The sequence below is a fragment of the Pteropus alecto genome, unplaced genomic scaffold (assembly GCF_000325575.1).
Source record: "Pteropus alecto unplaced genomic scaffold, ASM32557v1 scaffold139, whole genome shotgun sequence".
NCBI lineage: Eukaryota > Metazoa > Chordata > Mammalia > Chiroptera > Pteropodidae > Pteropus > Pteropus alecto.
In genome coordinates this window covers 1,179,492-1,203,326 of record NW_006443567.1, presented here as the reverse complement: position 1 = coordinate 1,203,326, position 23,835 = coordinate 1,179,492, and the positions used below count along the sequence as shown (strand labels likewise).

General features: G+C 35.2%; 1 pseudogene; it reads left to right on the top strand.

Annotated features, from left to right (window-relative positions):
• The first annotated feature begins 14,928 nt into the window (after positions 1 to 14,928).
• On the top strand, positions 14,929 to 15,048 carry LOC112472883 (annotated as a pseudogene).
• The last annotated feature ends 8,787 nt before the right edge of the window (positions 15,049 to 23,835 follow it).

The window sequence follows — 23,835 nt, the reverse complement described above, 5'->3', positions numbered from 1 at the left end:
CTTTTACAGCTGAATAATATATCATTATATGGATATATCACATTTTATTTATCTATTCTGTAATTGATGTAAATTTGGGTTGTTTCATCTTTTGATCATTATGGATAATGCTGCTGTGAATGCTTGTGTATAAAGTTTTGTGTGAACAAATATTTTCAATTCCCCTCTTTTATTCCTGATTTTAGTAATTTGAATCTTTCTTTTTTGTCAGTCTAGCAAAAGGTTGATTGATTTTGTTGATCTTTTCAGAGTCAACGTGTGGTTTTGTTGATTTTCTCCGTTCTTTCTCTAATCTATATTTCACTTACTTTTTTCCTCTAATCTTTATTAGTTTCTTTCTTCTAATTTTGGTTTACTTGCTCATCTTTTTTAGGTTCATAATATGGTAGGTTAGGTTACTGAATTGAGGTGTTCGGTTTTTAAAAAATATCTTGTAACTGGAAATTTGTAACTTTTGAGCACCTTTATCCATTTTACCACTCCACCTCTACCTTGGTAACCACTAGTCTGTTTTCTATATCTATGAGTTCATTTTTCATTTTGTTTTTTAGATTCCAAATGTAAGTAAGATCACATGATATTTATCTTTCTCTGTCTGTCTTATTTCACTTAGTATAATGCTCTCAAAGTCCATCCATGTTATCATGAATGAGAGGCTGTCTTTATTTTTTATGGCTGAATAATATTCCATTGAATATATATAAGCACATTTTCTTTACTTGTTGCCCCATCAATGGACACTTAGATTGTTTCCACGTCTTGGCTATTGTAAATAATGATGCAATAAACATGGGGGTGCAGACATTTTTGAGTTAGTATCTTTGTTTCCTTTGGATAATACCTAGAAGTGGAATTGCTGGATCACATGATAGTTGTATTTTTGATGTTTTGAGGACCTTCTATACTATTTTCCATAGGGCTGCACCAAATCACATTTCTACCTACAGTACCCAAAGTTCACTTTTGTCCACATCCTTGCCTATTTGAGTTTTTTAAAATGTAGATGTTGACAACTAATTTTTCTCTCTAAGCACTGCTTTAGCTGCATCCCATTACTTTTTCTTAGTTATATTTTTATTTTCTTTTATTTCAAGTGTTTCCTAAGTTTACCTGTGATTAATTTGATTCATTTGGTTATGTGGGAGTATGTTGTTTGATTTATACATATTTCCCAACTTTTATTCTTTTACCAATTTATAATTTCATTTTTTCTGGTTAGAGAATATACTTTGTATGTAATTTATTGAGACTTGCTTCATAGCCTAACAATATGGTGTGTACTCAAAAATGTTTGATGTAAACCTGAGAAAAATGTGTATTTTGGTTTTGTTTGGTGGAATGTTCAATAGATATTTTTGTCAGGTCTTGGTTGGTTTATAATGTTTTCCAAGTTTTCTTTTTTTGTTGTTGGTCTTTTGCCTACTATTTCTTCCATTTTCGAAAGGGAGACTTTGAAGTCTCCAGTTATTACAATTGAGTTGTCTATATCTATTATCATTTCTGTCAGTTTTAGATTCATGTATCTTGGGCTGTCTTGTTAGTACAATTATTTTTATAATTTTTATATATACTTGATGGCTTAACAAATTTAGTATCATAAAATAGCCTTACTTCTCTCTAGTAATAATTTTTATCTTGACATCTCTTTTGTTTAAAGCCACTTCATATCTCTTTGGTTATTGGTCACATGGAATATCTTTTTCCATCCTTTTAGTTTCAAGCTATTTGTGTCTTTGAATCTAAAGTACATCTATTGTACATAGCATATAGTTATGTACAGATTATTTTAATCTGTTCTGCCAATCTCTTTTAAGTGAAATGTTTAATTAATTTACATTTAATGTAATTGCTGATAAGGTAAGATTTGTGGCATTTTGCTACATGTTTTTTATTGGTATTCTACTTTTTTTCTATTCACTACTGCCTTCTTTTGTATAAAAAAGACATTTTATAGTATATCATTTTAATTTCCGTCATTTATTTTATAATATATTTTAAAAATTAATTTATTAATGGTTTTCCTGGGAATTATGATTAACATATTAATAGCAATCTAGATTGAATTGATACCAGTTCTATTTCGATAGTATACAAGATCTTTGCTTCCATTTAGCAATGTTTCTTCCTTTCTCTTTTGTGTTCTTATGGTCATACAAATTATATTTCTGTACATTGCATGTCTATCAACATGGATTCATAATGATTTCTTTAAGCAATTGTCTTTTAAATCACAGAAAGATAAAAAGAGTTACAAACAAAATATTTTTGTGTTATTTTTCATATTTTTGTAGTAATCATTACTGATGCTCTTTATTTCTTTATGTGGATTTAAGTTACTGTCTAAGCTTTCATTTCAGGCTAAAAGAATTTCTTTTAGTCTTTACTGTAGGGCATGTCTGCTGGTGATGACTTATCTCAGTTTTTGTTTATACGATTATATCTTAATTTCTCCTTCATTTTGAAGGCACGCTTTACTGGATATAAATTCACAGTTCACTGCTTTTATCTTTCAGCATTATATATATGCCATCTTGCTACCTTCTGACTGACTTCCATGGTTTCTGATGAGAAAATAACTGTTAATTTTTTGAAGTTTACTTGTAGAAGATGAGTTGTCTTTCTCTTACTGCTGTCATCATTCTCATTTTTTGTCTCTGTCAGTTTGATTTGGTGTGTCTAAGAGCAGATTTCCGAGTTTATGGTACTTGGACTTCACTGAGCTTTTAGCATGTGTAGTTTAATGGTCTTCATTAAACTTGGAAAATTTTTGGCAATTATTTCTTCAAAATTTTTTTTACCACTTCTTCACTCTACTATGCTTTCAGGACTCTATGCATATTTTAGTGTGATTGATGATGGTCTCTGTATATTGCTCTTTTTTCTACATTCTTTTTTCTTTCTGTTCTTCAGATGAGTAATCTCAATTAACCCATCTTACATTCACTAGTTCTTTCTTTTGCCTTGTCAAATATGCTCTCAAGACTTCTAGTGAATTTATTTTTTTTTCAGTTATTATATGTTTGAATTCCAGAATTACTATTTGGTATTTTTTTTAAAAATAATTTCTCTTTTCTTTTTGATATACTCAATTTGGTGAGACATGATTTTCATATTTTCCTTTCTGTCTTTAAAAATGATTTCCTTTTGTTCTTTGAACATATTTAGAACAATCGATTATAAGTCTTTTTTCTAATAAGTCCAATGTCTGCTCTTCAGGAACAGTTTTTTTGATTGCTTTTCCATTTCTGTATGGATCACACTTTTTTGTATCATTATCTCATAATTTTTTGTCAAAAACAGATATTTTAAATCATATTTTGCAGCAATTCTTGGAATAAAATTCTCCTTTTACCTCAGGGTTTGTTTTTGTTGCTGTTTATTGTTGGTTATGTTCATTTTTTGTTGTTGTTTAGTGACTTCTCTGAACAAATTCCATAAAATCTCTATTTTTAGTCATGTGTGGCCATTAAAATTTTTACTCAGTTTAGTTGTCAACTAATTATTGGACAGAAGTTTTCTTAAACGTTTGGAACCAATAAGTCTTCTGTTCATTGCCGAAGGCCTGTGTGTTTTGAGATATTTAACACTGAACCAGGAAGTTGACTATTCTGCCTTATCCTTCATTTCTTGTACAAAATTTCAAGGTCAAGCAGAGGCAAGAGCATAGAGCCTTCTTAGGTCTTTACAGAACATGCACACTGCCGTGGCCATGTGCTTAACTCTACGCGTACACTTGGCCTTTTAGATTCGAAGTCTTTATGGACATCTCATTCCTTAGCTTTTCTTTTTAAGCTTTTGGTTAGTTTATTTTTCACTCCCATTATCCATCTCCTCAGACAGTCTTGAATTTTAACAATTGTATTTTCTTCAAACTCAACGGAAAAGGCTGTTCTTAGTAGGTGATATCCAAATGATATCAAATATAGACAGCCTTACAAGTGAGATCTTCCAGGGAGACATCAGACATATCACATATAATGCTTATCTGGAATGTAGTTTTGAAGATGCTCCAACATTGTTCTTTCCCTCCAGTGGCTGTCAGACTACTAGCTCTGTCTGTGAATGCAGGCTATTAGTTTTCTAGTCTCCAGTGGAGCCAGAGAAGTGGTATTAGACTAGGACAAGTTAAAACACTACCAAGCTCATTGTTCTTACCTGCATTTAACAATTTTTCTTGATTAAATAATCCTTGTATTGTTACTATCATTTTGTTAATTTCCAGAGCTTTGAAAGAGATGATTCTTATAATTTTTATTAGTTTTCTCATTTCTTTTATTAAGAAGAAAATATCTGGAGGTACTTAATACACTATTTTCACTGCCATCACTTCTTATCTGAATTTTATATGACTAATAGGAGTTTTCCATTATCATAATAAAAAGGATGTCCCTCCAGGCAGAGTAAATTTAGAATAAATGCGCAGAAAAAGGAAATAGAACAGCATCCTTAGGGAACCATTAATCATTTTTTATGATCTGAATGCCAAATGGAGTTGGCTCAAAAGCTAAGCTTGAGGTGTGATTATGAAGGGCTTTGTAGACCTTGCTAAGATTTATAGTAGTGTGCTAGAATTTCATGACCTAGTTGATTATTAAAAAGTATTAATTTTATATAATTTATTAACTATAATTAAATTATGTAAAATATCATATTAAACAGAATATATTAAAAACGCAGATAATATCTACTCAAAACTAATCATTTCCTAATGATTTCGCTCCATTTAATTATTATCTATGCTATTGAGGGTATTTATTTCTCTTATATCTGCATAGTGGCCATATTATACCATGCTGTACTATTGTACATCTCTTCCTTGCTGTGTTTAGTGTCATGTTGGTAGTTTGAGATCAGTCACAATGGTAGGTAATATTTACACAACTGATATAAACAAATGCTGCAAATCAGAGTTTTTTTTTGAGAGCCAGTCAATAAACATTTACCAGCACATCACTGAGTTTATACCTTATTTTTCCAGAACCTCTAGACATTGAAAAATTAAAGAGATTAAGTAAAATAATTTAATTGCACTTTAGAAGAATCTAGTGCAGAAATTATCAAACCTTTCTGTGTAACAAGACATAGTAAATATTTTAGGCTTGGACTCTTAGGACTCAGTTGCAACTAATCAATTCTGCTGTTGCAATGTGAAAGGCACCATAGACAATACAAAAACAAATGGGGTGGCTATGTTCCAATAATACTTGATTTACAAAAATAGGCAACAAGTAAGATGCTGACTCTCAACTTGGCTTATTCTGACTAATATATCACTATTCTAAGTTCCTCTACTGAGCACCTCCTCTACTTCAGTCTGAATATTTCAATCTCTATTTCTTGTTTTACCAACCAAAAATGGTTTCTCCTAACTCCCTATTTTGTAGGATGAAATATTGGTACATTCCCCCCTTCCCCTTTCCTTGTATCCCTCCTGTACCCATCCTTACCTCTTTCTAGCACCCAGGCTTTGTTAGCACTATGTTTATTTTATATTGTTGTGCTTGATCACTATGGTTACAAAACTGATTGTGTTAATTATTCTTTGATTTGCATCCAGTCGATTGTATACGTAGAAAATCATGAGTATTTCATTATGATTATGTAAATATCATTCACTGTGAGACAATAATGTGCTTAATTAAAGTTCTTCCTCTATGGGCACAGTGTCAGAACATCAGTGGCATTTTAAGGAGCACATTTCTAGTAGTAGGTTCAAATAGATTCACCTTTTCAAAAAAATTCCCAATTGCTTATACCATAAATTCAAGTTTTTCCAAGTCTACAATTATTATGCCCAGGGGTTCAGAACATAGAAAGTTTATGATGTTATTAGTTCTGTTAACCAAATATTTCATTTCCCTTCCCTTGTAAGACTATATAAAGTAGTTTAGGAAAAGTTACATTTCAGTAACAACCCCAAACATCCATGGTTTATAACAGTAAAAGTTTATTTATTGCTCATGCTACTTATTGACCGCATGTTGGCTATAGTTCCGTTTAATATCATCTTCATTCCAGAATTCAGGCTGAATAAGAAAGCAAGGCATTGCCAGCTTTGTGACAGAGGAGAAATAGAACATGAAGAATAATGTTATGGATTTTATAACTTCTGCTGAGTCATTTCTATTTGCTTTTCATTGGTCAAAGCAATCACATGGCCAATCCTTGACACAATTGGTGGTGAAGGACAATGAAGGGCATGACCTAGTCAGATCAGTGAATTGTAGCAGAAATGACAGCTTTCACTTCTGGGCCAAATATTTAAGTACCAATATGAAACCCTTTTCCCCCAGCCACACTTCCTGGTAATGTAATCTAGATAGCCACTGCCCTTTGGATAAGACTCCCTAGCTGACCCTTGATATATTTCGTATGAGTAAGAATTAAAGCTTTGTTATGTTAAGCCATTAAGATTTTAGCTTTGTTTGTTTTTCCAGCAAATACTAACATATCGTGATGAATATTCATGTTTTGCTTAGACCATATGAAGATCCATCCTTGAAGTATGGAATAAAGAGATATGTACCATAATATACGATGAATAAATAGATATTGTTGGTGCCTGATATGGAATCCTGCACTCCGAACTCCCAGCCCATGCCTGTACTAAGTCCTTGGGTGGTGGGGAATAACCGAAGGATGGAAACTAGTAATATGTTTGGAAACCAAAGGTGAGAATACACCCATATATCTGAGAGGATAAAAGAGAAAAATTTCCTCCAGCCCAAAGTAGTGAGAGATTGATAGAAATGTCCAAGTGATTTGTCTGCGAAGATGGATCTAAGACTATTTATATAATTATCATGCACTATGTTTCTGTGTACAGCATATCAGAAGTAGTAGTGCTACCTGAGAGTCACACTCAGGCAGTAAAATTTCTCTACAAGCCCTACCTTATTTCTTGAAGAATTAGAATACTGTAAGAAAGTAGTTAAATGTTTTCCATGCCCTTAAGAGGGACAAGAGAGTGTCTTAATGAAAGCTGGACTTAGAGAAGCCCTGTGGTTGGGATTGAAGGATGACAAAGAAGTGTTCTGTGTGAAACAGCCACAAAGGTCCTGATGGGATGATGCACATCTTAGGAGATATCAGATGGATACAACTCTAGGGAATGTGACAGAGATCCTGGTTTGATTATGTTTTTGCCACGTGCAAATTAAGTGCAATTATAGAAAAATGGCATATTTTTCTTGCTCAGCCAAGCATTTTGACCAAGTATTTGAGAGCCAGTTTATATAAATACTTTGCCATTGACTAAAATATAGACTGTGCAGGCTGGCCCCTATAACCCATGGTACAATAATGCTGAGTTTAGCTTAAGACAGCTTATATTTTTAGATCATCCATTGGAGATTATCATGCTTTTAGGATCTTATAACAGGGGGCGTGAACTCATTTTAGACATCACGTCTGGTTTTATGCTATTCTATGAACCTAAGAGGACAAGAAATGGAATGAGAGAGGGAATGGGGGAAGATTAAGAAAAATAAAAAAGAAGAACAGGGAAAAGAAGAAGGAGGAGGGGAAAGGAGAGGAGGAGAAGGACAAGAAAAGAAGGAGAAGGAGAAGAAAACAAAAGAAAACTATCCTTAAACCTGACTTTGTAGAAAGCTCCCAAAGTCTGACTATTGACAACTATTTAAAAATAAAGTTATTTGGAAGTTGAGTACTTAAAAATGTTTCTGAAAAACATCTGGGCAACTGGAAAATGCTTCTAGAAAATACTTGGTAAAGTAATAATGACAATGATCATTTCTCATACCTTTGATCCCCTACTGTGTATTTTAAGCCAGATCATGTCTTTCCTTTGATGAAATCTCCAAAGGCTTTTCATCTTGATTAGAGTAAAATCCAAATTCCTAATAAGGCTCTAAATCTGGTCTACATGATCTAATCTCTCTGACTTCAATGTTATTATTCTCCTGTATCTCTCTGCTCCAATCACACTGACCAATATATGATTCCTGTGACTCACAATGCATAAGTCCATCTCAGTGCCTTTGCATTCTTCTGCCTGGAAGGATCTTCTCCAAGATATCAGCTCTCATCATCATTTTCTTCAAATCTTTATTTAGAAGCCACTTTATTGGAAAGGCCATCCCCAATTTAATGGTGAAAGTATTAAATAGTACTTGTACTTCTGTTAATGTGATCCTTTTTTATTAGTTTCATCTTAATACAGTGCCTGGAACATGTAAACTTTCAAGAGATATTTAGTGAATGAATGCATGTTAATCTGAGTTTAGTATTGTACCTTCAATATTAGAAAGCATTGACATCTAGAGGAAAGAATGCTGAACTGCCAGGGAGTAACATTTGGGAACTGATTAATTCCTTTATCTATAAAATGGTTGATACTATCCATGCTACTTATTTGCACAGTGGTGGTAAGGTTTATTAAGTGTAATACAACTCAACTTATATTGATGTTATATTCATTAGTATTACTTCTGTTATATCCATTAGAGGCAATGTAGCACAAAGGAACAAATCTGGATTCTGCTACTTTGTACTTCAGTGATTTAGGTCAAATTTCTTAACCTCTTTGAGTCTTAGTTTCTTCATCTAAAAATGGAAATAATATGAGCACCTGCTTCCTAGGGTTGTTGTGGGAAACAGCTGCATTAATATATGTGAAACAACACAGGGTCTGGTAGCTTGGTATATAGTGTATGTTCAGTAATTGCTAACTATTACTGAGGAGCATATTAGGAAGTGCTAATTCATGGCATTGAATCTAGGACCAAGCTTTAGATTTTTACAAAAGAGAAAACACTGGACCTTATTGAAGCTAATGCGTTTCTAGCGTAGAATATTAAAACTAGAAGAGATCATAGGATGATGGAACTCAGTGTCTTCATTTTTTAGAAGAAAAATCTGGAATCCAAAGAGGAAAAATAACTTATTCAGCATCATTAAAATACTTTGCAGCAAATTTAAGGTAAGAATCTATGTCTCAACACTCAGAAATATGCTAATTGTTCTGTCATGAAGCTGCACATTAGATTTGGTGTCGCTTCTGCAATCAATGATGATGCCAAGACATCTGGGACACAGAGTTTAGGGCACTATAATATTCATTTGATTCCACCACAAGTTCCTCCCCACAGAAACATATGTAGGTAACAAACAGTGAGATTACTATGCAAAGTCAGCCCAGGACAAGTCCTTTATCCTTTTTCCCCACTTCCCCCAACCAATTACTGATGCCAAACTCCACCAATATAAAAGTTCTGGAGCTGCACCTGTCTCTGTTGATGTCATTAATATGCCTGGAGTAGAGATTTCAATCTAATTTAATAAGCAAATCATTTATAGAATTTTGTGGGTCACATAGAATTTTGAAAAACTGACTAGAAATGAAATGTTAGTGATCCCTTTTTAGGAGTGAGGAAATGGCATCGTAGCTCTTAGCCAATGTATGTGCCATTTCTATCACCCAATGATAGGAGTGAGATTGAAACTGGGGTGAGCAAACATTCCAATGCAGGTGTCGGGTCCTTGGAGAAAAGAGATTACAGTCTTACTATCAGTTAATTCCAGAACTTCAGTGTATTAAATGAACATATACAGTGGTATTTACAACCAGAGTACTCACCACCATCATTATCTCTATTTCTATTCATTGAATGACCGGTTCCTATGGTTACTATGAAGGAAATTGCTGCTCTGGTTCCCTGCGGAGGTGAGTTGTAATTTACTCAGTCTAGTGGCCTTCTAGAACATATCAACCCTGCCAATATGGCCATCTGACACTGTGGGAGTAACTTTTCTTTGGTAAAACCTTGCTGAGTAGATGACATGTATTGCCTTTTCAGTTCCACTATGAAGTCGTATTATTTAATTCTATATATAGTTCCATTTAAAAAATCCTTAATAGCAATATTTTTCCTCGTACTTAAAGAAATAAAGCTTATTTATTTTCATTTTTGACCTTGGAGCATGTGGGTGGCACCTCACCCAAAATGGGAGTACCGAGTAAAAATTTTGAGAGATAGTAAAAGAGATTCTTGTTTAAATTGTTCTTTTAAGACTAGCAAGAATTAACTTCAGAAGAAAGAATATTCCCAGCACAAAGGCAGAGAAGTAAGAGAACAAAAAGATCTATTCAGAAACTCTAAAGAATTCACTTTTTGTATCCATTTGAATGTTGAGGTGGTAAGAATTGAGCTGAGGTCAGATCTTAGAACACTTTGAAAATTATGTTGAAAAACTTACATGTCCTAAAAATTTTTAAACTAATCTGGAAGGTTATGGGAAATCCTTGAAAGGATTTGAATACGGAAGTATCATGAATGGTCTATTTTGAGGGATGGATCAAAATAGATGGACAGATAGATGTAGGATGAGATGAAGGTGGCTATAAGAAAGTTTCGTGTTTTTAAAATAAGGCCTTTGGAGATAAAAAGTTCATTCTAAAGCCAAGTGAATGCAAGTTTGAAATCTTCTGTCCCCAAAATAAGAACTTTAGGGGTAGTAGAATCTCTGTTCATTAGAAAGAGGGAAAGAAATTTCTTATTTTCCTTATTTTTGATGCTTTGTTTTACATGTTAACAGTCCACAATGTTCATATAAATTATTTTACTTTTTCTTGTGAATATTGTGCCCTGCATGAATTTTATGTTCTATGTTGTAATTTAATTTGCTCTGACTCTCTTTTGGCTTAGCCTGAGGCTATAGTAGTATCAGCACTAGTAGCATCCATACTTTCTGTCTATAATCCTAAACAAGCCTACATGTTTTATCTCATTCAAGAATAAGAACAAGGTGCAGTATGTGTAATTAAGTAAATAATTTTCTTTCTCATTGTCGTTTTAGCTAAGAGAAGTCTGAGAGAGTTCATATTTAAAAAAACAGCAATTAAAGTGCTTTGTTGCTGCTAAGACTGTCCCAATGCTTTTAACTGTAAAAACAGTCTCTAAGGACATTTTCTATCACAATAGATCAGGGAATCAATTTCTCAACATAGCCGATAATACCACCTAACTCTTTGATATCATTTGAATAGATATGCATACCCTTCTTCCATAGGCAGATATTTGAATATGGAATAAAGCCTTGGCTCTGTGGAGACATTTCATTATTCAAATTAAATGATTTGATGATGAGATCAAGATGTAGAACATATTAATTTGGTTTCATCACAAGGTTATAATATAACCCTAATGTTTCAATATTTTTTCATAAAAAGCTGTCACCAAGTACAATAGTGATATTACTATTCTTTTATAATTGTAGAGGAAGTTAATTAAAATAGTACATCTAAGTATTCAACTTTAGGTTAAAAGGGGATTATAGAAAATTCTCCTATGTTTACGAGACTATTTAAAAATTATACTCGAGTGCATTATTTCTTTTCCTCTTTCAGAAATATTTGTTGATCATCAGCTATGTGCTGCACGTTATGCTAGGAAATGTTGGCAACCTGTTGAGCAAAAACAGACACACCTAGAACACGTGACTCAGAAGATAAGATTCTCATGTACCTTATCTTAAATTTGCAATGTACTACTTAGTATATCATTTCAACCTGAAAAAAATCATTAATGTCAAGAACATGGTTACAGGGAACATATTAAAAATAATTCTAACCTATACTAGAGAGGAAGGTTGGCCAAGGAAAGCTTTCCTGAAGAAACGTTACTTTATCTGAGACCTAAAACATGGAGAGGCCTGGTTAGGTAAAGGGCATAGATATTTGGGAACATTCCAGATGAAGGAAACAGAATGTATGATGACCCGATCAAAGAATAGAATAATACATTAAAGAAACTAAAATAAGGCTAGTGACTGGTGTGTAGAGGGTGAAGATAAGAGTGCTGCAAAAGGAGGCTGGAAAGGAAAAGGAAGATCATACCATACAGCACCTTGTAGGTCGTGATCTAAGAATTAACTAAGAATTTTGTTTTTTAACGGTGTTAAACCACTACTGACTTTCAACATGAAGATGGCATACCCACCTTTGTATTTTGAAACACTAGTTGCAACAGAAAAGTAAATTGAAGGATCTGGCATACAACTAGGGAGTCCAGTTAAGAGTTTTTTTTCAGTTGACCAATGGAAAGATAACTTAGAGTAGACTTATTACAGTGGAGACTAAGGGGAAGACAGATTCAAAAGATATCAAGGAAGTTTCTGATCAAGATGGTGGAGTAGGTAAATGCTGTGCTTGCCACCTCCCATGACCACATCAAAATTACAACTAAACCACAGAACAACTATCATTGAGAATCACCTGAAGATTAGTTGAATACAAGTTATAACTAAGGACACATAGGAGAAGCCACATGGAAACTGGTAGGAGGGACAGGGACGCGGAATTGGCTGGTCCCACACTCATATGTGGAGGTTCAAAATTGGGAGGTATATCTCAGCTGCAGAGGTCCCCCTGAGAAGCGAAGGGTCCCAGTCCCACACTGGACTCCCCAGTCCAGCACTCCAGTGCCAGGAAGAGAAGCCTCCACAACTTCTGGCTGTGAAAACCAGTGGAGATTGTGACTGAGAGAGATGGAGGACATCTAAGTCCTAGGCATTCCTCTTAAAGGGTCCATGCATGAATTTACTTGATGAGAGTCATACTTGCTCTGAGTTCCAGCACTGGGGCAATGGCTCAAATGATGTCACGGATATATAGGAGGAACTAAAACGTCTGGCTTCAGGTGAAGGCTGGAGGGGCAGCTTTCTCCCAGACAAAAGTGTTGAAGGAAGCCATTGTTCATTTGTTGAGACCTCCTCCACCCAGCACGCAGACACAGGCAAGCACTGTATTTGAATCTCCATCAACCTGTTTAACGCTGTTCCCCCTGCCCTGGTGATTCCTTGAGACTCCTTCCCACTCAACTTGTGGTCCCACCCAAGCTATTTCCACTGGCTTCAATATAAATGGCCTGTCTTGGCTCATGGTGTGGACTTTCTTAAAATCTCTCAAGGTTCACAAACCCCAAATAAGCAGCATCTGGTCTTGGCATGCCCCTTATTTCTTGCTAAGCAGCCCCAAGCCAGGCACTAGTGGCAACCAGTCTCAGTTTGCAGTTTAGCCTCTCCCAGGTACCTCCAAGCCCAGCACAAGTGGCAACCATCTACATATTACTTTGTAGCTCATACCAAGTGGCCCCAGGCAGGACACAGATAGTGGCTGACCTTAGTCTGTAGTAGAGCGCCTCCCAAGAGACTCCAGAACCAATACATCCAGTGGCCACCTTCAGACAACACCAGAACACCACCCAGTCACCTCTGGAAGTGACACACCCAAAGGGCAGGCTCAGTAGGCACGTAGTCCCACTAAAGTGAATCCTCATCCATAGTGTCAGCCTCTGCACAATAGCTTCTCCGCTGGAGTCACAGCCAGTCCTCACAACTAATTAGCCTGAGAGTCCATCCCTCCCACTAAACCAGGGGTGCACACAAAACCCACACAAGGGACACACATAGAGCACATGACTTGGATGTCCAGGGAGACTCAGCCACTGGGACCCACATGACATCTACTACATAAGACAACACTACCAATACCGAGAGACATAGCAGCTCTGCCTAATACATGGAAGCAAACACAAGGTGGCAGCCAAAATGAGACAAAGAAACATGTCCCACATAAAAGCAGAACAAATCTCCAGAAAAAGAACTAAATCAAATGGAGATAAGCAATCTACCAGATGCAGAGTTCAAAACACTGATTATAAGGATGTTCAGTGATCTCAGTTGGAACTTCAACAAAAAGAAAGGAAACATAAAAATGGAGATACAAACATAAACAAGAACTAGTCATAAATGAAGAATACAATAACTGAAATGAAGAATACCTTAGGAGGAATCAAGAGTAGATTACATGAAGCAGAGGATCAGATCAGCGATTTAGAAAATAACATAGCAACAAACACAGCAAAAAGAAAAGAATCCAAAAAGAATGATGATAGTTTAAAGGGCCTCAGGGACAATATCAAGCGTACCGATATTTACATCATAGGGGTACCAGAATGAGAAGAGAGAGAGCAAGGAATTTGAAAAACTATTTGAAGAAATGATGGAAAGCTTCCCTAACCTAGCAAAGGAAATAGACATACGAGCCCAGGAAGCCCAGATAGTCCCAAACAAGATGAACCCAAAGAGGTCCACACTAAGACACATCATAATTAAAAAAACAAAGGATAAAGATGAAGATAGAATCTTTAAAACAGCAAGAGAAACAGTTACTTGTGAGGGAGTTTCCATAAGACTGTCAGCTGATTTTTCAACAGAAACTTTGTAGGCCAGCAGTGGTTGGCACAGATTATTTAAAGTGATAAAAAGCAAGGACCTACAGCCAAGACTACTGTATCCAGTGAGGCTATCATTTAGAATTGAACGACAGATAAAGAGCTTCCCCGAGAAGAAAAAGCTAAAGGTGTTCATAACCACCAAACCAGTATTACAAGAAATGTTATAGGGACTTCTTTAAGGAACAAGGTTGGAAAAAAAAAACGAACATAAATATGAATAATAAAATGGCCATAATTATGAACATGTCATTAAGCACTTTAAATATAAATGGATTAAATGATCTAATCGAAAGAAATACGGTGTCTGAATGGATAAGAAAACATGACCCTTACATATACTGCTTACAAGAGACTCATTTCAGATTGAAAGACACACATAGACTGAAAGTAATCGGATGGAAAAGATATTTCATGAAAAAGGAAACAGAAAAAAATCTGGGGTAGCAATACTTATACCAGACAAACTGGACTTTAAAACAAAAGTTACAACAAGAGATAAAGAAGGACCCAGTAATTCTACTTCTGGATATTTATCCAAAGAAACCCAAGATGCTAATGTGTAAAGACATGTGCATTCATATGTTTATTGCAGCATTCTTTACAATAGCCAAGAAATGGAAGCAACATAAGTGTCTATCAGTAAGCGACTGGATAAAGAAGAGGTAGTACAGTCTAAGGCCATGCCACCCTGAACAAGCCTGATCCCATCTGATCTCGGAAGCTAAGCAGGGTTGGGCCTGGTTAGTACTTGGATGGGAGACCACCTAGGGAAGACCAGATGCTGTAGGCATAAAAAATAAAAGTAAAAAAATAAGGGATTGTAAGCTGACAAGGTCCTTGCAATCTATGAGATCAACCAAGGGTTGCCTCACCTAAAAAAAAAAAAAAAAGAAGAGATAGTACATATATACAAAGGAATATTACTCAGCCATAAAAGAGAATGAAGTATTAAAATCTGCATCAACATAGATGGATCTAGAGGATGTTATAGTAAGTGATATATGTCAGACAGTGAAAGAAAAATATATGGTTTCACTTATATATGGAATCTAAAGAACAAAATAAACGAATAAACAAGAGAAACAGACTCTTAGAAACAGAGAACATTTTGATGGTTGCTAGGTTGGAGGGGTTTGAGAGGGTTAGGTGAAAAAGGTGAAGGGATTAAGGAGTATAAATTGGCAGTTACAAAATAGACGTGGGTATGTTCAATATAGCACAGGGAATATAGTCAATAATATTGTAATAACTATGGTGTCAGATGGGTACTAGATTTATCGGGATGACCACTTCATAAGTTATATAAATGTCTAACACTGTTGTTTACCTGAAACTATTATACTCTAGTATGTCAACTGTAATTGAAAATTTTTTCAGTATTGAAAAGATAAAAGATATCAAGGAAGCAACATTGATAAATCACACAATGATAAATGAAAAATATTTGCTGACTTCATGGAGTTTAAAAACTATCAGGGTAGTTACTGTAAAACAAATACTAAAAACAAAATAAACATTTGAATATATCTGTGATAATTAGCATAAAGAAAATGTACGGGTGCAATTAGAGTGATGACCAGCATATTTGGTCACATGGGTATGTAAAAGAGATAGCTACCTATGAGGCGAATTAGCCTATTGTCTTCTTTCGAACTGTGTTTCTTAGAAGTATAACAAAATGTACCATCATCTCCATAATCAACCTTAGCATGGAGAATATTTATTTTACCTTTTATAACTTTTTTGTTCTTATTTATTTTATATATTTTCAAATAAAATTTTATATATTTAAAGCATACAATGTGATGATTTGATGTTCATATATATAACGAAATGATTACTGCAGGCAAACTAATCACATGTCATCTACTCACATATTTTCCAGAGTTCAATGGAGTACTGTTAACTATAATCATCATGCTGTACATCAGACCTCTAGACTTATTCATCCTCCATAACTGCATCTTTGTACCCTTTGATCAAAATCTGCCTTTTTTTCTCCACCCTCCCAAGCTCATAGTGTCCACTGTTCTGTTCTCTGCTTTTGAGTTGGACTTTTTATTTTTAGATTCCACATGTAAGTGAGATCATATAGTATTTGTCTTTCTCAGTCTAGCTTATTTCACATAGCATAATATCCAGCAGATACATACACGTCATCACAAATGGCAGGATTTCTTTCTTTCTTACAGCTGAATAATATGCCATTATTATTTCACATCTTTATCCATTCATTCATTGACAGACCTCTGGGTTTTTCCATATCTTGGCTATTGTGAATAGTGCTGCAATGGACATGGCGTGCAGATGTCTGTCTGAGATACTGATTTCATTTCCTTTGGGTATATACCCAGAATTGGGATTGTGGGGTGATATGATAGTTCCATTTTTAATTTTTTGAAGAATCCTTATACTGTTTTCCATAATGGCTATATTAATTTACATTCCCACCAACAGAGTACAAGGTTTCCATTTTCTTCATATTCTTGCCAGCACTCGTTATTTGTTGTCTTTTTGATAATAGCCCTTCTAAAAATTATGAGGTGATATTTCATTGTAGAATTGATTTGCATTTTTCTGATGATTAGCGATGTGGAGTCCTTTTCCATGTAACATTTGGCCACTTGTATGTCTTTTTTTGAGAAGTTTTTGTTCAGTTTTTGTCCAGTTTTTGTTTAGGTTATTTGGTTTTTCCCATTGAATTTTTGGATATATTTTAGATATTAACCCATTATCACATGTATGGTTTGCAGATTTTTTCTCCCATTTGTATATTGTCTCTTCACTCTGTTGATTATTTCCTTTGCTATACAAAAGCTTTTTAATTTGAGGCAGTCCGATTTGTCTATTTTTGCTTTTACTGTCTGTGCTTTTGGGGTTATATCTAAAAAATCATTTCTTAGACTAATGTCAAGAAGATTTTTCCCTATGTTTTCTTTTAACAGTTTTATTTAATCCATTTTGAGTTGATTTTTGTATTTAGAGTGAGAAAAGGGTCTAATTTCATTTTCCTCTAACAGTTTCTCAAACAGTTTTTCCTAACTAGTTTCCCCAACACCATTTATTGAGAAGAAATTATTTTGTGCTATCATGTCATTCCTTGCATCTTCTCTTTTCTAGAAGGAGTAATTACAATTCTGGAAAAAAGCTAGGATGCCTAAACAATGCTTTGGAATTTACTGAGAAGATGCACAATGTTTAGTTAACATGATGGCTAAATAATCACCCTCTGCAACTGCTCCTGTTTTAGGATAAATATTGTGTATCTTAACATTTGGGGACTGGAATTGTTTCTTTGTGTTTGGTTATATTTTAAACTTTTTGAATTTATTGTGTTTTGCATATAAATACTCATAAAACCATGATCTGAGTTATATTAACTAAGGCCCTTTAGACACTATTAAAGATAGATATATGTATACACACACACAGAGAAAACTACATGTAGTTGTTTTACTTGAAAGAGGATAGCATCATTTGCCAGCTGACATGAACCTTATGTAGGAATGTCACATCTTTTGATGTAACTGGGCACATATTAATCAAGAAACATGGAGTGGTTGGAGAAGCCAGTCAGTGTGTCTCTAGGTTTAGCAGCAGCTGCCCCTTTATACCATATTTGTATTTGCTGAGAGCCAAGCACTTAAGAAATTCCAGATCATGGCTCAGCCACTTCTCAGCAACTCTCCTGAACTGCAGTCATTGCTAAGTGCTCCGAGCAGAATGCATACAGTGTCTGCATGCAAGTGTGGACACTGGGGATACTTTTGGCCTGACTGAGGAGGACAAATGATCTTCTGCCCTACACCCATCCCACCACATCCTTTGTGACCCTGTCTAGACTCAGGCCTAAGATCTAAGGAATCAGTGGGGAAAGGGGTTGAACCAGGTCTATTCAGTACCTGTAGGCCACAAAGAAGCCAGAGGGAGAGTAATTGGGATTTGTTGGCCTGAGGTTAGAAAGCAGAGCAGAATTCACTGAAAAATAACTAAGTAGAGGCACCCTCCCTAATGTGTTTGTGCCAGGGAGAGGCTCTATAAAACCTGCAGAAAATGAAGTGACAAGATACAACAGTAGCCAATGAAAGACCCAAACTGCCATCTGAGCCCCTGCTTCACCAGTTCTAGTTATGTTCCCTGACGCCGATTGCTTCCTCCGGTTTCGGGTCTTTGGGCCCTGGTACTAACCTGCTGCCTCCTCAGCTCTAGCCAACGACTTAGCCCCAACTGCTTCCTTAGCCTCAGCCACCAAGGCTTCGGCCTCCACTTTAGCCCTGATCCTGCAGCCCTGCTGCCCACTCTGCCTCATTGGCCCCAACCACCTCCTCAGCCCTGGACTCTTAGTCTCTACTGGCCTCGGGACCACAGGCTCTGTGGGCACTGGCCACCACAAGGGTAGAGAAAGACCTGATATGTGCTTCTGAAGTCAAAGAGAAAAGAAAAAGGAAAGAAATTTAAATCATATATTTTTTTATAATATTTAATATCATATAATTTATAGTATTATTTCTACATACTTAAATTATATATAATGCACTATTGTTCCTTTGAATGCAATCCTCTGGGATTTGATCTTGAAGTTAGCAGCTGGCCTTAGTATGGATTATATAGTTTATGCTCCAAGATGAGATGGAAACACAGTGCCATAGGAAAACAGTGTTCACTTTATTCTGTATACCTGTCTCATAGTCCAGAACATTTCTTTCCTTCATTAACACAATTCTTATATGAATTCGAAGGGAATATAATGGCACCAGCAAATATCTTTTGTAGTTGTCAACCATAAGAGCACTAATCATGTGTTGCTCATCTGCCATTTTTTGTTTGCAGTTCTTCATAAGTTGTGCATTTATAACTTATGAGTGCCTATGTGTCTTTTGAATGGTAGCTCGTCAAACTTTACACTTACACATAGAAAATTATTTACATAACAATTCTATATTCTTTTTCCATAGAAATTTTTTTCTGCAAAACTACTCATTTTCTAAGAGATTAAAAATCCTATTAACTTTCCAGAAAATATACTCAGTTCTTCAAATTTCACTATAATATTTGCCTCTGCAGATGCCAAAGACAAAAGTGGTGGAGATGAGAGCAGGTGTGAAAATAATAATCATGTTTCTTTAGGCACCTCAATGAGGTTGTAATTCAGTACAGGCCATGCTGCATGTGTGTTCAGTTCAAAAGTCCCAATATTGCCTCTATTTATTACCATTATTTTTAAGAGGCGAGGGGTTTCATGATTTTGTATTATTTTGTGTTCTTTACTTATGGTCCTGTATTAGTTTAGTAACCTCCAAGACAGCAAGGCATTTCTTAGAAGCTCCCAGTGGTCTTACAGGCTAACACTACAGTATATCCTGTGACAAGGCTACTTTTCTGGGGACAGCTGTTCTGCCCCTCTTTTCCTCTGACCACCAGACCCAACAGGCCTGTAAGCCACATTTTTCAAACCTCAGCCCCAGCTCAGTCAGTTAATATCCACAATTATTTGCTTTTAAATTCAGCTCGATGTAGAATTACTACCAGTGATTTTATATTCCACCAAATAATATTTTTATGTTACCAGCCTAATCAGAAAATCCCAGTTCAATCAGACTTTCTCAGGACTGAGCTACGAAACATCCTCCTATTCCAATTTTTAATCTCCACCTTGAGATAAATATGCAGAAAGGCTCTATAAGCAGCAGTTAATCTGACAGTGATTTCTTTACATCAAAAATTAGTTTCTAAAAATTATTTCTAAATTTAAAAAATTCACCTCAGGAAGTAAGAATGCAGGAGTCTTTGTAGATAGGCTTTTGCATAAGGAAAGGCTCTTCAAATTTTGTTTTCTCTTTAGAAAAATGGAAAGAAAGAAGAGAATTGACATTTATTTAGCACTTACTACATGCCAAGTGATGTGTCGGACATTTTCACTAACCTTAATAAACTCATCCCATTTAACTTTCGTAGCCACCCACTGAGGTGTAGTTACTGTGCCTACTTTTACATGTAATGACATAGACTCAAGGGAAGTGAAGTGACTTGCTAAGGCTGCACAGATCTCAAGTGGCAGAGTTGTTTTATGAACCTATGGCTGCCTGATTACAGAGCGTATGCTCTTTCTACCACATAAGACTGCCTTCTTATTTCTTGGGCATGTTGTTTTTCTGCTTCTAGTTAACTTTATAGTTGAACTAAATTTCAGACGTCCAGACCCATTTTGTTTATTTCTCAGGTCATCATTCTGCTAATTGTTCAACTGCTTTCTACTCTCAATAGAGCAATGGAGGCAGATTAAGGCCAAGGACACCTATGTCAATGATCACTGGTCCAGTGATCCTCTGCAACTTGTCTTCTTTTTGTTAGCACAAGAAGAAACCCCATAAACTATTGTCATTATAATATAAAATCTCTCTGATTCTGAATTTCATAAGAACCTGTAAATGAACTCTTCGGAGAAGCGAGTCAGTGAATTTGCAGGAGATCCATTCTTATCAAGTCTATTTTTAAATAGCTAGGACAAAAATCATTAAATCAAAAAAAAAAAGACCATAGAAACATAAGATTTTGGAACTAGAAGGCATTTTAAAGATTATTTCTGAGGAAGGGAAATAAGTTTCACCTTGTATGTTGACTCTGATGGTCTGGCAGCGGCTTCCTAGTTGGCTGAGCTGAGGATTGCGAGGCTGAAAGAGGAGCTAGTGGAAGCATGTTTTTTAAAATATTTTTTCACAATTTAAACCACCTTCATTTTCAAGATATACAAACCGAGACCCAGAGATGGGAAATGACTTAATGAAGATTCCATAGCCAGGTGGTGGCAGTGTCAGAACTGAAACCCAGGTCTCTTGCACAATAGCCTGATGCTATTTCCACTTGACTCGCCTGTCCCTAGTCAGACACTTTTCTACTTTGAACATATATCAAGCATATTAGGTTGTCTCCGTGTCATTTTCAATGAGTTTACTACCAATGAACTCCAAAATTCCTTAAGGTTTTCTTTAGGGAATAGCTTAAAGAGATTCATAGGAGTATCTTTTAGAGGAATAGCTAAGGTTTATTTCTTCAACATTGAATATCTATGTTAATTTAAGAATAAATTAAAAATAAATATACTTGGGGGGATTAAGATACAACATCTCATTCAGGTAACGGAATTCCATTTTCATATATTTTCAGGTTACTATCTCTCTTAGAATTGTCTTGTATGTGAGCTCACTGCTATCTTAGCCCAAAAGTATAATTTTCTTTTCATAGATCAAGAAAATTTGAATGGATTCATATCAAAGAAATGTGTTTCTTTGTTCCATTTTCTTGTTGGTGGTAATCATTTCATTCCTGCCTCTGTGGCTGTGTCAGGTCACCTCTGCAATGGTTATTATACCCTTCTTTTAGCCTACTACATTACACTTCCTCCTCCACGAAGTCTTCCTTGATACATATAAAGAGATGTCGATTTCATAACTCTAAATGAATCAACATATTCCTTTTCAGTTGTGAAGACTGGGCACGTAAATCCCTGTTCTCATATCCACCATTTCTTCATAGTTGAATATATCGATTTATTTAGAGTTATATCATGCTTGATTTTTATACAGTCGTTTATACAGTTTGAGCTGAATTCAGCTAATTTGAGTTGTCAAGGTCAAGAAGATATACTACTGCTCTACCGAAGCTCCTTTCCACAAGGTTTCTTTTTCTCTTGGAGAATATTCCAGTAAATGTGTTATTTTACAGATGGATTAAAGGCTCACTCCCCTGCATTTCCAACTAATTGCTTCCCCCAATATAGTCAGAAATAATGGTTTAGATGTTTTTCTTAACTAAGATTTAACATGTTCTCACAGCTTTGTAGGCTCTTTTTATTTCTCAAAACAGCATCCCTAGTTGGTTGACAATTGTATTGCCCAGTACTTATTACAGAAAACATGTGTAGTATCATTTCTCTTCTTTTTTATCCACATTGTTCTTGGGAAGATAGAAGGGTCACTGTACTCATTTCTTATGCCTGCTGTAGCAGATTACCACAAACCAGGCGGCTTTAAACAACACAAATTTATTATCTTTCAGTTCAGAAGTCCAAAATGGGTCTCCACTGGGCTAAAATCATTATCAGCAGGCCTCCATTCCATTCTGGAATGTTCCTTTCTAGGGAAGAATCAGCTTTCTTGAATTTTTCCAGCTTCTAGATGCTTCCCACATTCCTCGATTTGGGACCTCTTTCACAAAGCCAGCAATAATGGCAGATTCTTTCTTATATCAGTCTCACCTGGATAATTAAGGACAAGATCCTCACCTCAGAATCCTTAACTTAATAATACCTTCAAAGTCCCTTTTATGATATAAGGTAAGTTATTTATAGTTTTAGGAATTAAAATGTAGAAACCTTTGGGCAACCATTTTTCTCTCAATCATAGTCACTAATAAGAGGTTAGGATAACACACCTATGAAATCCCATGTCTGTTTTTCCAACACTGAAAATCAAATATTGCAGAGTGTACCTGGGTTCAGAATAAACATAGGATTTTAAGGAACCTACTTACTATATACATAGGGAAACAATCTGGACTACACATTTAATTATTATAAGTTGAGTGCAAGAAATTTCTTCAGCTGAAACACATATATCATCTCTCTTAGAGTTACCATTAAGTAATATCATTCAGAGCTTGGCAAAAACATATTCCAATGACATTGGCAAAATCATTTTCCACCTTCTTGCTTTAGGTATGTCACAGTGCCAATGAACACATTAAATGTGATTAATCTCTTTGGAGATGGAAGTTGGAGTTGCTTATCAGCAAGGCCTGAATGAACAAAAAAATTTAGAATAATACATTGTATCAGAAAGAGAAATTGTGTATCTATATGCCTTACTATTAAATTGTATACCTAAAAAACTGGATTTTGTTAACCAATGTCACCAAAAATATAAATTAATTAAAAATAAATTTTTAAAAATTGTATTTAACCTTATCGGTACTTTACAATTTAACTTTCTTTTGACTACCTTATTGTGTATTTTGGTTCCCCCAAATACATTATGATAGAGACAAATTCTGAGTTTACATTGTAATTTATTTTGTTAAACTAAATTTCTCTATGATTAGGTAAATACCCACTTCTTTGCTTTTGTTTTTTTTCTCTCCCTTACATAATCAAAGGAACCTTACTTTATGGTGGTGGTATCATAGTATATGTATTGTTCAAACTTATCAAGTTGTATATATTAATGTATACAGTTTTTGATATCAATTATACCTCAATAACACTGGAAAAACTTTTTAAAATTTAGTATATTTATTGGGCTGATGTGGTTAATAAAATTATTTAGGTTTCAAGTGTACAAGTCAGTAATACATCATCTGTTTATTGTATTGTGTGTTCACCACTCAAAGTCAAATCTCCCTCCATCACCATATGTTTAAGACCCTTTACCCTCATCTGTCACCCTCTTACCCTTCTTTCCCCCTAGTAACCACCATACTGTTCTCTGTTTCTATGAGTTTTTGTTTGTCTGTCTTGTTCACTTGTTGCTTTCAGTTTTATATCCCACATATGAGTGAAATAATATGGTCCTCAACTTTTTCT